Source organism: Aulostomus chinensis, chromosome 1, assembly GCF_037954235.1.
Source record: "Aulostomus chinensis isolate RoL2024-O1b breed Wild chromosome 1, RoL_Achi_v1.0, whole genome shotgun sequence".
In the NCBI taxonomy this organism is placed as follows: Eukaryota; Metazoa; Chordata; class Actinopteri; order Syngnathiformes; family Aulostomidae; genus Aulostomus; species Aulostomus chinensis.
Window position 1 is genome coordinate 39,829,760 of NC_141320.1, and position 11,697 is coordinate 39,841,456.

Sequence of the window (11,697 nt, forward strand, 5' to 3'; positions counted from 1 at the left end):
TGGGGTCCTGGTCCTTCCTTGATTCGAGGTGGGCCAACTCTGCAGTGAAGGTCTCTGTCGCCTGAGATGCAGTAGAAACTCGTCTCCTCAAACATCCATTTTCTGCCTGTCTCTCCTCACTCTGGGATCTCAGCTGTTCAAGAGTCGTCTTCTTCTCAGTGAGTTCTTCTCTCATATTGTTCTTCTCTGCCTGGATGGAGTTGAGCTCACACTTGAGGTCACACTTCTCCTTGTAAACCATCTTCACCTCAAGCTGAAGATTGTGGACTTGTGTGTTCAGAGCTGGAACCTTCCTCTTGTGTCAGCTTCCTGTTCCCATCTCTATGGTAACGGTCGGTTTTGACCCACGTCTTCAATCAGCTGTCAAATAAACTAAAACAATTTTCTATCCTCCAAGTTGTTTCCATCTCTTGGTGAACTTGTTAGGCTTCCTTATCCATGGAAATATTGATTGATTGATTGATTGTGTGTGTTTAGATTCATGTGTGACACTTCTGTGTGTTCTCTGCAGAGATGTTTCCTGCAGTTGAAGCACAATCCATTTGTCCTGCTGTCCTGACTGCTTGGGCAGTCCTGACACCTTTTTCTTCTGGAACCAGATCCTGAGTGGGGTTGTGGCTGTGGCTGTTCTGGTTGGTGTTGAGGCAGGGCTGCTGAGGAGGACGCTGTTGCACTCTTGGTGGATGTGGGTCCACAACACAAATGCATTCTATGCAGACACATCAAGGATGGTCTTTGTTGTGTTGTTGTGCAGGTCGATGGGAGAACGAGGCTGATGAGAGTCCCTGAAGCTCCCATGACTGGGAGAGGAGCTGCTGGCAGTGTTGCTGACAGTGCACTTCTGACTTCAGGTTTGGCTCTGATTGTTGCTTTATCATCTTATTTTGATAACTGGGTCTAAACCAATCCTTATGATTTTATAATTCAGTGAAAAACATTTTTTCTTTTATTTTTTTGAACTAGAGGTTCCTGACAAAGTCAAAAATCCTTGATACAATAAACAAATTGATGTGGTTCTTTGATGCATTTAAATCCTAAAACAGGTCACACAGGAGGAAGGTTAAATCATGTGACCATCATCATAACAGCTGCTGACCTTGTTTTAACTATTTGATGGTGCTTAATATTGCCAGCTTGCTAACATTAACTAGCTAACGTTGCTAGCTAGCTAATATTATTTTCTAACTTCAGGCCTAAATTTGGGATTGACTGTTAAAATTGTTCACCTCACCTTTGTAACACCAGGTTTTGTCTTGATGATGTCATTGTAACTGCCTTTCTGATTCTAAAATATAAATGCATCCAAGAATAAAAATGTAAAACTGCCCCTCCATGGAAACAACAAATTTAATATATTGACTTTAATGTCTGTCTTTGATCTCTAAACTCTGACTCTGATGTCATTGGTGGTGACTGAATTCTACCACCTGACAGACTGGGAAGGCTCATATTGGTGATGTCATCATAAATATATGAAGGTCTTGTTTCAAAGTAACTTGTTATTTTGTTCTCGTTGTCATGGTGACTCATGGTATCAGGGCTACATTGATGTCATTTTGTCGTGGTTGTGCACTTGTGACACTCAAAGTGAACACACTCAGTTGATGGAAGCAACTCAGCTCAGCTGTTCTGAACCTGATACTCAGAGTTTCCATCTCAGTGTCAACTCAGGAGTGACTGAGGAGAAGAGTTTCAGAACAGCCACAGTTGGGGGACTTCCGTCCAGCAGCCATTTTCTATCCCTGTAAGGGAGTGAAGGGATCTGGAGCTGCTGGGTTCAGGTGGATACAGAGCACAAGATGGAGGTCAGTCAGGACCCCAGAAGGAGACCAGCATCTGGAAGGTGGAGATGCTTTAATCTGACACCGTTGTGTCAACAGTTCTGAAATCAGAACAAAAATAAACAGTAGTATTTCCACCTGCTACTCCTGCATGTATTCAAGTGAACAGGAACACAGATTCATGCTCAACTTCTCCTGTGTGTTCATCCACAGTCACCAAACAACAACCAGACTGAAGAACTCCTTCATCCCCCGAGCCATTAAACTGTTAAACTCCTCACTGGAGGGGGGGAGGGCCAACAGAGGGACTGTAGGAGAGGGCTGAGCACCATTAGCTTGCCCCGATAACAACCGGACACTCGTGCAATATAAGAGACTGTACATTATTATTATGATGATGATGATTATTATTATTATATAATTATTGTTACCACTGCTATTATTATTATTATTATAACTATTATATTTTTTATTATATTATATCATCATCACCATTATTATATTATAACATCATCATTATTAGTGTGATAATTATTATTATTGTTATAATAACAATTAAGAACAATTAATATTATGATTATTCCTGTCACTATGCACATATACATAACCATCCAGGTACACACAGGCACACGCACATGTATATATGTATATATATATATATATATATATATATATATATATATATATATATATATAGTCTTTGTTTTCTCTTCTTTGCTATTTTTAGTCTAATCTATGGTAACAGTGCTGTGAATGTATGTTGAGGAGAGTGCAATTTCCCTCGCAGAACGTCCAAAAGGGATTAATAAAGTAGTCTGTCTGTCTGTCTGTCTGTCCAAACCAGACAAAAGGGGGTTTGCTAGCATGGCTGCTGAGGTAGAAAGGCTCTGTTTAAATTGAGTCCTTTTTCCATTTCTTTCCCGGCTTCTTCAAGCGGTGCTGTCGTCACTTCCTGTGACCACGGGAGGGAAGGGGTCACCTTTCAGAATAAGTTTGAAATCATTGTTACTTCCTGTTAAACATGCCTTTAGCAGACCAACTCACTGACCTGTTCAGTGAGGTAGTGTGGCTGAGTGGTCTAAGGTGCTGGATTAAGGCTCCAGTCTCTGAGGAGGTGTGGGTTCAAATCCCACCACTGCCATCATGTCCCAGGTCTCTGGAGAGGTGTGGCAGGTCTCTCCTCTCTGTGCTAGAGGTGTTGGCTGCTTTTATCACTCTGGGAAGAAAATGTCCTGAACTTGAGGTGTTCTCCTCATCTTGAACTCTCCAAAACACCAATGTGCAGTAACGCTGAGCTGCCTTCAAGCCAACAACATGGGCACAGTGTACCCAGAGCCACAGGCTCCTCCCAGTATATGCAGCACTGCCAGTGACCTCTGCTCCAGTGTAACGGAGACTCTCCAAACGGAAGCTGATCCAGGACCAGCTCAGGAGGAGCCATGGAGCAGACAGGCTCTCTGATTTAATGCTGCTGTCTGTTGAGAGGAACATCCCAGTTGACTCCAAAAAGGCTGCTGATGTCTTCAAACCCAGGACCAGAAGAAGAACCCTCCTCTGAGTCCACAGACCTGAGCACCGCTGCTCTGACTACCAGGTTACCTCCTGGTTATCAGGGTGAAGTCATGGTGAGGTCGTCAGTTGTTCCTTTGTTTTTATTCCAGAGGCCTGGGAGTTAAACACTAAATTAAATAATTTTAATTCTTTACTTGAAGTTTCCTGCTGTTTAGCTGGAAATGTTTGACAACTTCCTCCATGCTGGTGCCCCATCACACACAACAGGTGCACTTGTCCTCTTTTCACCTCTGACCCTCAAACATTCCACCAGTGAACGTCCAGAAATTGAAGCATCAACAGTTCAGCAACAATGAATTCTTCAAATCACCTCTGAAATAAGAGATGAATCTTTACCTGCTGAGGCTTCAGAGCCAAATTATGAACCTTCAACACTCACATTCGTGTTCTTGTCTCAGTCCTGCTCTCCTAAATCAAGACCTGTTCAATAAATGGTAGAGCAGAGTGGTGCAGAGGAAGAGAGCTGGGCCAGAACCCAGAGGTTGATGGATCAAAACCATCCTCTGCTAAAAGAAAGGAGCAAAATAAACCTGTTAGTTTAGAAATGTGGATCTGTTAAAAAGAGGTGGAAATCAGAATTCAAACCATTGAGAGAGTTAATAACATTCTACTTTACCACTGAAGCAAAAGTAGACTTCAGAAGGTTTTAGTGATTCAACATAGCAGCTAAGTTTCCATTTCTATACTGATTGTCTGCAATGGTTCGTGGGGGTGGAGCCTATCACAGCTGACATCAGGTGAGGAGGGGGTTCACCCTTGATGGGTCGCCAGTCCATCCCAGGACCAACACAGACAGACAGACAACCATTCACACTCACAGTCATTCAGAGTGTCCAGGTAACCACTACCCTCTTGATGTCTTTGGACTGTGGGAGGAAGCTGGAGAACCAGAGAGAACCCTCACAGAGACGGGGAGAACCTGCAGGAGGGGTGGAGATCGATGAGTCCTGGAGACGTTCAATAATGTCCACAACTTTGGCACCAGGAAGACAGCAGGTGATGGCACCTGGGAGTTCAACAGACCTGATGATTGAACCACCAATCACAAGGATTTCAGCCTCCATTGTAAACAGAGAGTTTAGATGAGAGAGAACCTGCTGTCAGCCTCACCAGTCAGGGCAGTGGCAGAGGCAGCAGAGTTGAATGAAGCAGGATCACCTGGCAGGTCTCAGCTGGAGGTGATGACATCACTGGCCTTAGTCCTCACCAGTGTTCTGCCTAGCAACAGGGACGATGGGGAGAAACCAGTAGAAGCACTCTGAGAGTTGGAGACAGCAGGAGAGAGACCACGACAGAGTCACCCATGGGAAACTGTTGGATCCACTCAGGACCGGCTGCTCCAGAGAGGTCCAGGCACCTGGAGCCACTGGATCAGTTTGATCTTTGAGCAGAGCAAAGTAGTTTGACACAGGAAGAAGGTCGTCTGGAGAGAAGAGAGGAAGAGAAATCAGTCTCCCTTCTCCTCAACGGACGAACACAGGAGAGGACTGACATCAGATGGACAGAGAGCAACACTGCTGGACTCTCAGAGCTGTTAAGGCGTCCAGCTGCAGCCAGGAGACAAACAGGGACGCTGTGAGGACATCATCCAGGAGGCTCTCCATGGTGTGGAGCTGGGGTCTCAGACTGGAAGCTCTGGCTGCTGAGTTGTCCAACCAGCCGTCACATCACCTCCTGAGCTCTCAGCCTCCTCTTGACCAGGTTCTGGATGCTGACTCAGCAGGAGACAGGAAAGTAATCAATGTTGAAGGAATTCTAAAGCGTCCATCAACCTGCAGGACAAACTCCTTCACTGTGTGGGAGGTTCAGAGTCCCTGGTTTGATTGCAGCTTTGACCTGAGCAGGTGTTCATCCTCATCTCAGTAACAGGGGACACTTTATCACAGCAGTGGACAAACATCAGCATTCATCACCCAGCAGCTCCTCTGATCAACAGAACAAGCTGAAGTATTCTGAGAAGGAGGGCATGGATCCCTCTACCTCTCACATGCTAAGCTAGCACTCTACCTTTGGAGCTAAGTCCCCTTTTGAGCTTCCATTTGAGTTTTCTGTTCCCATCTCTATGGTAACGGTCAGTTTTGACCCACATCTTCAATCAGCTGTAAAATTCACTAAAAACAATTTTCTATCATCCAAGTTGTTTCCATCTCTTGGTTTCCTTGTTAGGCTTCCTTATCCATGGAAATATTGGTTTGAATATTTTGTTGTGGGCCTCTGGACCTTTTTTTAGTCAGTAAACCCTCGATTTCAATTAAAAAATGATAAAATGAACCTTTGGGTTTGGCATAAAAGTCTTTTTTTCAGCAACAGAACTTTAATATAAACACTAAATGAAAAGCAGAACAGGCCAGAACACAAACTCTGCTCTGCCGTCCTTCCTGGTTACTGGGCATGGACTGCTGGAAGGGGCATTTTCCTCAGAAAGTGACAAGACGTTCATCCACTCTCACCTCTGGCCCTGGGTTGAATGTTGGTGCAAGGAGCTGCACCCATCTTTCCCAGACATCCCCAATGGGGGCAAGCTTGTCAGTTCTTGCTCCGGTGTCTCTGTCGTCAAATCTGAGGACTCTTGATGTTTGTTGAAAGTTCTGAAGTGGCCTTGTGGCCCAGAAAATATTTCTGCCTGTCGATGCGTCCCAGAGACGATCAGTGGCCTCACTGCAGGATCTGAACACTCCAGGAAGAAGAAGAACACCAATAGAAGCATCCAGGTGTCCCTCATCAATGTCTTTCCACTTGTCACCATGGACTTTTTTTCCTTTGAGGTTTGTCACAGCAATGCTGACTCTTTTTAGTGACAGTGGCATGAACAGAACCATCAACCATAAACAGCTCCAAACATGTCTTGATGTCAGTGCCTCTCGTCACAGCAAACCTTGTGATTCCAGGGCTCATTTTGATGACATCAGCAGCAGCTGCCCTGCCATGTACATCAGGAGACACTGAGCTCCAGCCAATGTTCCCTCTAGTTTTTCATGTGTCTGGTTATCCTCACAAGCTCCCTGAGCTCACTGAGGACCACTGTGAGCACCGTCTGAGGTAGGACCTGCATGGAGGGCAGAGAGAGAGAAGAATCAGGGACAAGGATCTGTCGGTTTGCTGCTTTATGAAAATATTGTAAATGATTATTATTCTTCATAATATTGTTTTAGTAACCTGCTTAGGAGTTGTGAATGATGCAGAGTCCATGGGAAACAGCTAATGCTGTGGTACCCCCCCCCCCAAGTTACTGTACAAACCTCAGAAACCTTTTGCCATAATAAGACAAGATGTTGTTATAGAGATGTAAAGATAAACCTATAGGGATGTACATGTATATAGATGTAGACAAGTCAAGTCAGTTTTATTTGTATTGAACCAAATCACAACAAAAGTTCTCTCATGACTCTTTACTAGTAGAGCAGGTCTCGAACCAAACTCCTTCAATGAACCTCCACCCAACAGTTCTCCACCAGCAGCACATCCTTCAACAGTGGTGACAAAAACCTTCCTTTTAACAGGCAGGAACATCGAGCAGATCCAGGATCAGTGGGGATGGCCTTCTGCTTTGACCGGTTGGGGGGAAAGAGAGCAGGAGAGCGGGGCAGAGACAAAGACAGAGAATGGAGGAAGACCGATATACAGAAGGAAAGAGAGGGACAGAGATAAAGAGAGAGAGAAGGGAAGAGACTGATGGACAGACGATGAGCAGGTGGAGCTACGGGTGGCAGCTTGAGCCTCTTCAGGTCTGCAGCCTCCTCCAGCAGCACCGACATCTGGGATGAAGGGAGAGGGAGTTAGTGACACATCTGAGTATGATTTATAAATGACAAATAAAGGAGGACAGAGAGGAGTAGAGAGAAGCCCAGTGCACCATGGGAGATCCCCCAGCAGCCTAAGCCTATAGCAGCATATCTAAGGGCCACCCTAAGCAGCCCAACTATAAGCCTGATCAAAAAGGAAGGTCTTTAGTCCGCTCTTAAAGGTCGAGAGGGTGTCTGCATCCTGGACTGAAACTGGGAGACGGTTCCACTGGAGGGGAGCCTGATAGCTGAAGGCTCTGGCTCCCAGTCTACTTTTAGAACTCTAGGAACCACCAGTAACCCTGCATCTTGGGAGCGAAGGGTTCTAGCTGGATAATAGGGGACTAGGAGCTCTGTCAGGTAGGAAGGAGCCTGATTGTTGAGGACTTTGTATGTTAGAAGGAGAATTTAGAATTCTATTCTAAATTTGACAGGTAGCCATGCAGAGAAGCCAGTACAGGAGTACTGTCTACTAGTTCTAGTCAACACACGGGCCGCAGCATTCTGGACCAGCTGGAGAGTTTTCAGGACCTACTTCTTCTTTTGGTCACAGGTTTGAAGATACCTGTGGAAGTGAAAGGAAAGGCTGTGAGAGCCACACCTCTCCAGTGACCTGGGACATGATGGCAGTGGTGGGATTTGAACCCACGCCTCCTTAGAGACTGGAGCCTTAATCCAGCGCCTTAGACCGCTCGGCCACACTACCTCACTGTGCTGCTCTCTGAGTTGGTCTGCTAAAGGCATGTTGAAGAGGAAGTAACAATGATATCAAACTTATTCTGAAGGGGGACCCCTTCCCTCCACGGTCACAGGAAGTGACGACAGCGCTGCTAGAAGCAGGAAAGAAATGGTAAAAGGACTCAGTTTGTACAGAGCCTTTCTACCTCAGCAGCACTCAAGGAGCTGAACAATGTCCTCTCATTCACACACTCACACACTGATGCTGAAGGCTGCCATGCAAGGAGCCAACCTACTCATCAGAAGTATTTAGGGGTTCAGTCTCTTACTCAAGGACACTTTGACATGGTCACTGGAGAAAGTGAGGATCAAACCAGCCACCCTTTGGTTGCCAGACGGCCACGCTACTCCTGAGTCATGTGACCTGGATAAGATGGTGAACTACAGCTGATCGCCACGCTAGCAAACCTCTTTTGTTTGGTTTGTTGTTGTTTAGTGACTGTGGATGAATACACAGGAGAAGTTGAGCATAAATTTGTGTTCCCTGTTCACTTGAATATATGTAGGAGTGTGAGGTGGAAATAATACTTGGAGGAGAATGAGAGTTCAGTCTCAGCGCTATGACCTGTGCTGACACTAAAACATGTCAGCCCACAGAACAAAGATGGCAGTCCTCTGGGAGAGCAGGTACACCACACATACATGAAGAAACCCTACAGGAAGCAAATATGTTGCCAGAGACTTTTACTCTGTTTTTGTTGTTTACCCAAGTACAGGATTGGAGGGAGACTGATGGTCGCTGTTTGGGTTTTTGGAAAACAAGGAGGCTGTGGGTTCAAGCTGGATTCTCAGAGATTTCCCCAACCTCTACATTTGCATCTACACTGTCATCTAGTCATGTGACTGAAGTCATCCAGTCACGTGACTGAAGTCATCCAGTCATGTCAGTGATGTCACTTGGCAGGACTGTCATTGCCGTCTCATTCTAGAAAAGAATCCAGACTCCACCTGTGGCTCCATGATAACTGATGGACCTCTGGTTGGAGGCTGGACGATGATGTTTGGACTGGAAGGAAAACTCCTTGTCCAAATTCCATTGTGTTCAAGTTTAAAGTCCCACAATCAGAAGTAGCTGAAGCTGACAGGTGGAGGTTTGGAACTACAAGATGGTGATGTTTTCTTGACTTGATGCTCTGACTGTCAGGGTGGATGACAGCTTCTTCTGCTGCTGCATCTGAGTGGCTAGGATTGGAGGTTTTACCTCCCAAGGTTGTCTGGTTCCAGGGGAAATTTTAAAATTCCAGTCCCCAACCTTGGCTGTTCTGAAACTCTTCTCCTGAATCACTCCTGAGCTGCAGCAAGAACAAATACCAGTGCCAACCAGATCAACTTAATGGCTGCTAACAGCCTCAGACACTTGATTTCCATCAATCTGGAGCCAAGAAGGCACTCACCTGTGGTTCTCCTCCAGGAGGGTCCAGGTTCTGCCATTGGGGCTCCTGGTGCCACTGCCAGAGAGCCTCAGCTGCACACTGCAACATTTCAACAGGAGATTGACATTCCTTCAAATGTCCTGACATCTTATTCCAATGGTTCTGTTCCATATTTATATTTCAAAATAAATCATACAATGAGGGGTGCACGGTGGTGCAGTGGTGCAGTGGTCAGCACTGTGGCCTCACAGCAAAAAGGTTCCGGGTTTGAGTCCCAGCTCTGGCACAGTATCTTTCTGTGTGAGTCTCCATGTTCTCCCTGTTCCTGTGTGGGTTCTCTCTGGTACTCCAGCTTCCTCCACAGTCCAAAGACATCAAGAGAGGACGAGGCTGATTGATTCTCTAAATTGACTGTAGGTATGAATGTGAGTGCGAATGGTTGTTTGTCTCTGTGTGTTGGCCCTGCGATGGACTGGCGACCTGTCCAGGGTGAACCCCACCTCTTGCCCGTAGATGCTGGTATAGGCTCCACACCCCGCGACCCTTACTAGTAAGGAATAAGTGGAAGATGACGACAACGATCACACAATGAAAGCTGCCACAGCTGGTTTAAGAGAGCGAACAAGCTAAGAGATCTGAAACCAGTAAAAAATGCTTTTCTGTGTGCAAACTAGTGAGGGGCATGGAAGGATATTTTACCACCAATACAGAACCCAGACTTTAGTCATGTGATGAGATGGCGACTCTGATTATGAAGTTCATGGACAAAATGTGAATTGAAAGAAAATACATTAAAAAATACGAACTAAACTAAATAAATAAATAAAGAAGCAGCACAAATAACGTTTTCTTCTGCACAAATTTACTGGAATTAGACTGTATTTTTGGTTAATGAGTAGATGAAAGAGTGTCACATATATATTATATACATGTGATACATGAACGTGGCTTTGGACAAAAGCTCAGTGAAACTGTAGGATTGTAGAATTATTTAAACGTACTAAGTGGACTGTTTCAGGTTTCTTGAAGACGCTTCAGCTCTCATCCAAGAGGTGTCTTCAGTTTTCTTCACTGATGGGAGGATTTTTGCTCTAAGGGGGCGGGACCTTCTCCAGAGGTGATTGACACATGCGAGCTCTGGATTTCAGAGTTGTTTTGGTCAGGTTATGTAAGGGAAGTTGACTCAACTGGTATCTGTGTCAGTTAAAAGCCTCACAGTAATTCCATAATCTAGGAGCAGAAACTAGAGACACTCGCGACGAGGATGGGATTCGAACCCACGCGTGCAGAGCACAATGGATTAGCAGTCCATCACCTTAACCACTCGGCCACCTCGTCTGCCGACAGCAACCCTGACCTCTGAAACAGCTGAACTCTTTGGAGCCCATTTGTCAGACATGGACCCAGCAGGAGCCACTGAACACAACTCTGACATCATCAGGCTTCTTCCCAGCAGCTTGGTGCTCCAGAAGGAAGAATCCAGACCATCGCTACATCATCAGAGTGAACACCAGCTGATGTTGACCAGTTTAACAAGCCTTTGACTGCTAAATGACATCCAAGCTCAGATTCTCTTGTCCTGGTAGAACAAGTCAATGTTGAAGAAGACGAGAGCACCAGTCTCTTTCATCCAATGCTGGAACAGCGTTAGACTGAAGGTCTGAAGGTCCCTGGTCTGGTCCAGGTTTCAACAGGGGACCAGCATCAGCCAGCATTTAAATGTGGACAACAGTGGAGGTGAAGCCCACATCAAGGAAACAAGCCTCCTATCACTGTCCTGTGCTGAGTTTCTTTAAAAAAAAGTGAGACAACCTCAAGATTTTCTGTTTCCTCTTGTAGGATTTTGCCACAGAGAATCAGAGCCAATCAAAAGCTTGTTGGACTTTAACGTTGGAGGACTGAACAAGTCATGACATCATCAGTTTTACCTTCACAGGTGCTCAATTTACTTTACTTTCAATTTTACAGAGGTAGAACCTGAAATCGAAGCTGTCTGTCCAAAGAAGTGAGAGCTTCCCAGGTTGTGATGTTCTTGTCTACAGACTCTGTCTTGTATGGAGCTTCAGTCTTTAATGAAAAGACTCCTCCATTAATAACATCACTGTGCCTCTGCAGTGAATCAGTCACTCCATCCATTTTCTGTACCACTGATTTGTTAAAGGTTATGGGGGGGGTGACATTTGGTGAGAAGCAGGGTTCACCCTGAACAGGTCACCAGTCCTCAGGTCCACTGAACAGGTCCCCCATGTGAGATGATGGCGTTGAAGGCAGAGGAGAAGTCCAGGAAGAGAAGGCGGACATAGGAGTTCCTGCTCTCCAGATGGGTGAGGGCTCTGTGGACCACTGGTGAAATGGCGTCATCAGTGGAGCGGTGTTGCCTGTAGGCGTACTGGTGGGGGTCCACAGAGACATTGATGGAGACCTCTATGTGGGCCTTGACCAGCCTCTCAA

The 11,697-nt window shown here is 45.7% G+C and overlaps 2 non-coding genes across 2 annotated transcripts; both read right to left on the reverse strand.

The window, feature by feature from the left end:
• Window positions 1-7,759: 7,759 nt before the first annotated feature.
• On the reverse strand, window positions 7,760-7,841 carry trnal-aag (transfer RNA leucine (anticodon AAG)). Its single transcript has one exon. It is a non-coding gene; the product is annotated as a tRNA-Leu (tRNA).
• Window positions 7,842-10,502: 2,661 nt separating this feature from the next.
• On the reverse strand, window positions 10,503-10,584 carry trnas-gcu (transfer RNA serine (anticodon GCU)). The gene has a single exon. It is a non-coding gene; the product is annotated as a tRNA-Ser (tRNA).
• Window positions 10,585-11,697: the final 1,113 nt, after the last annotated feature.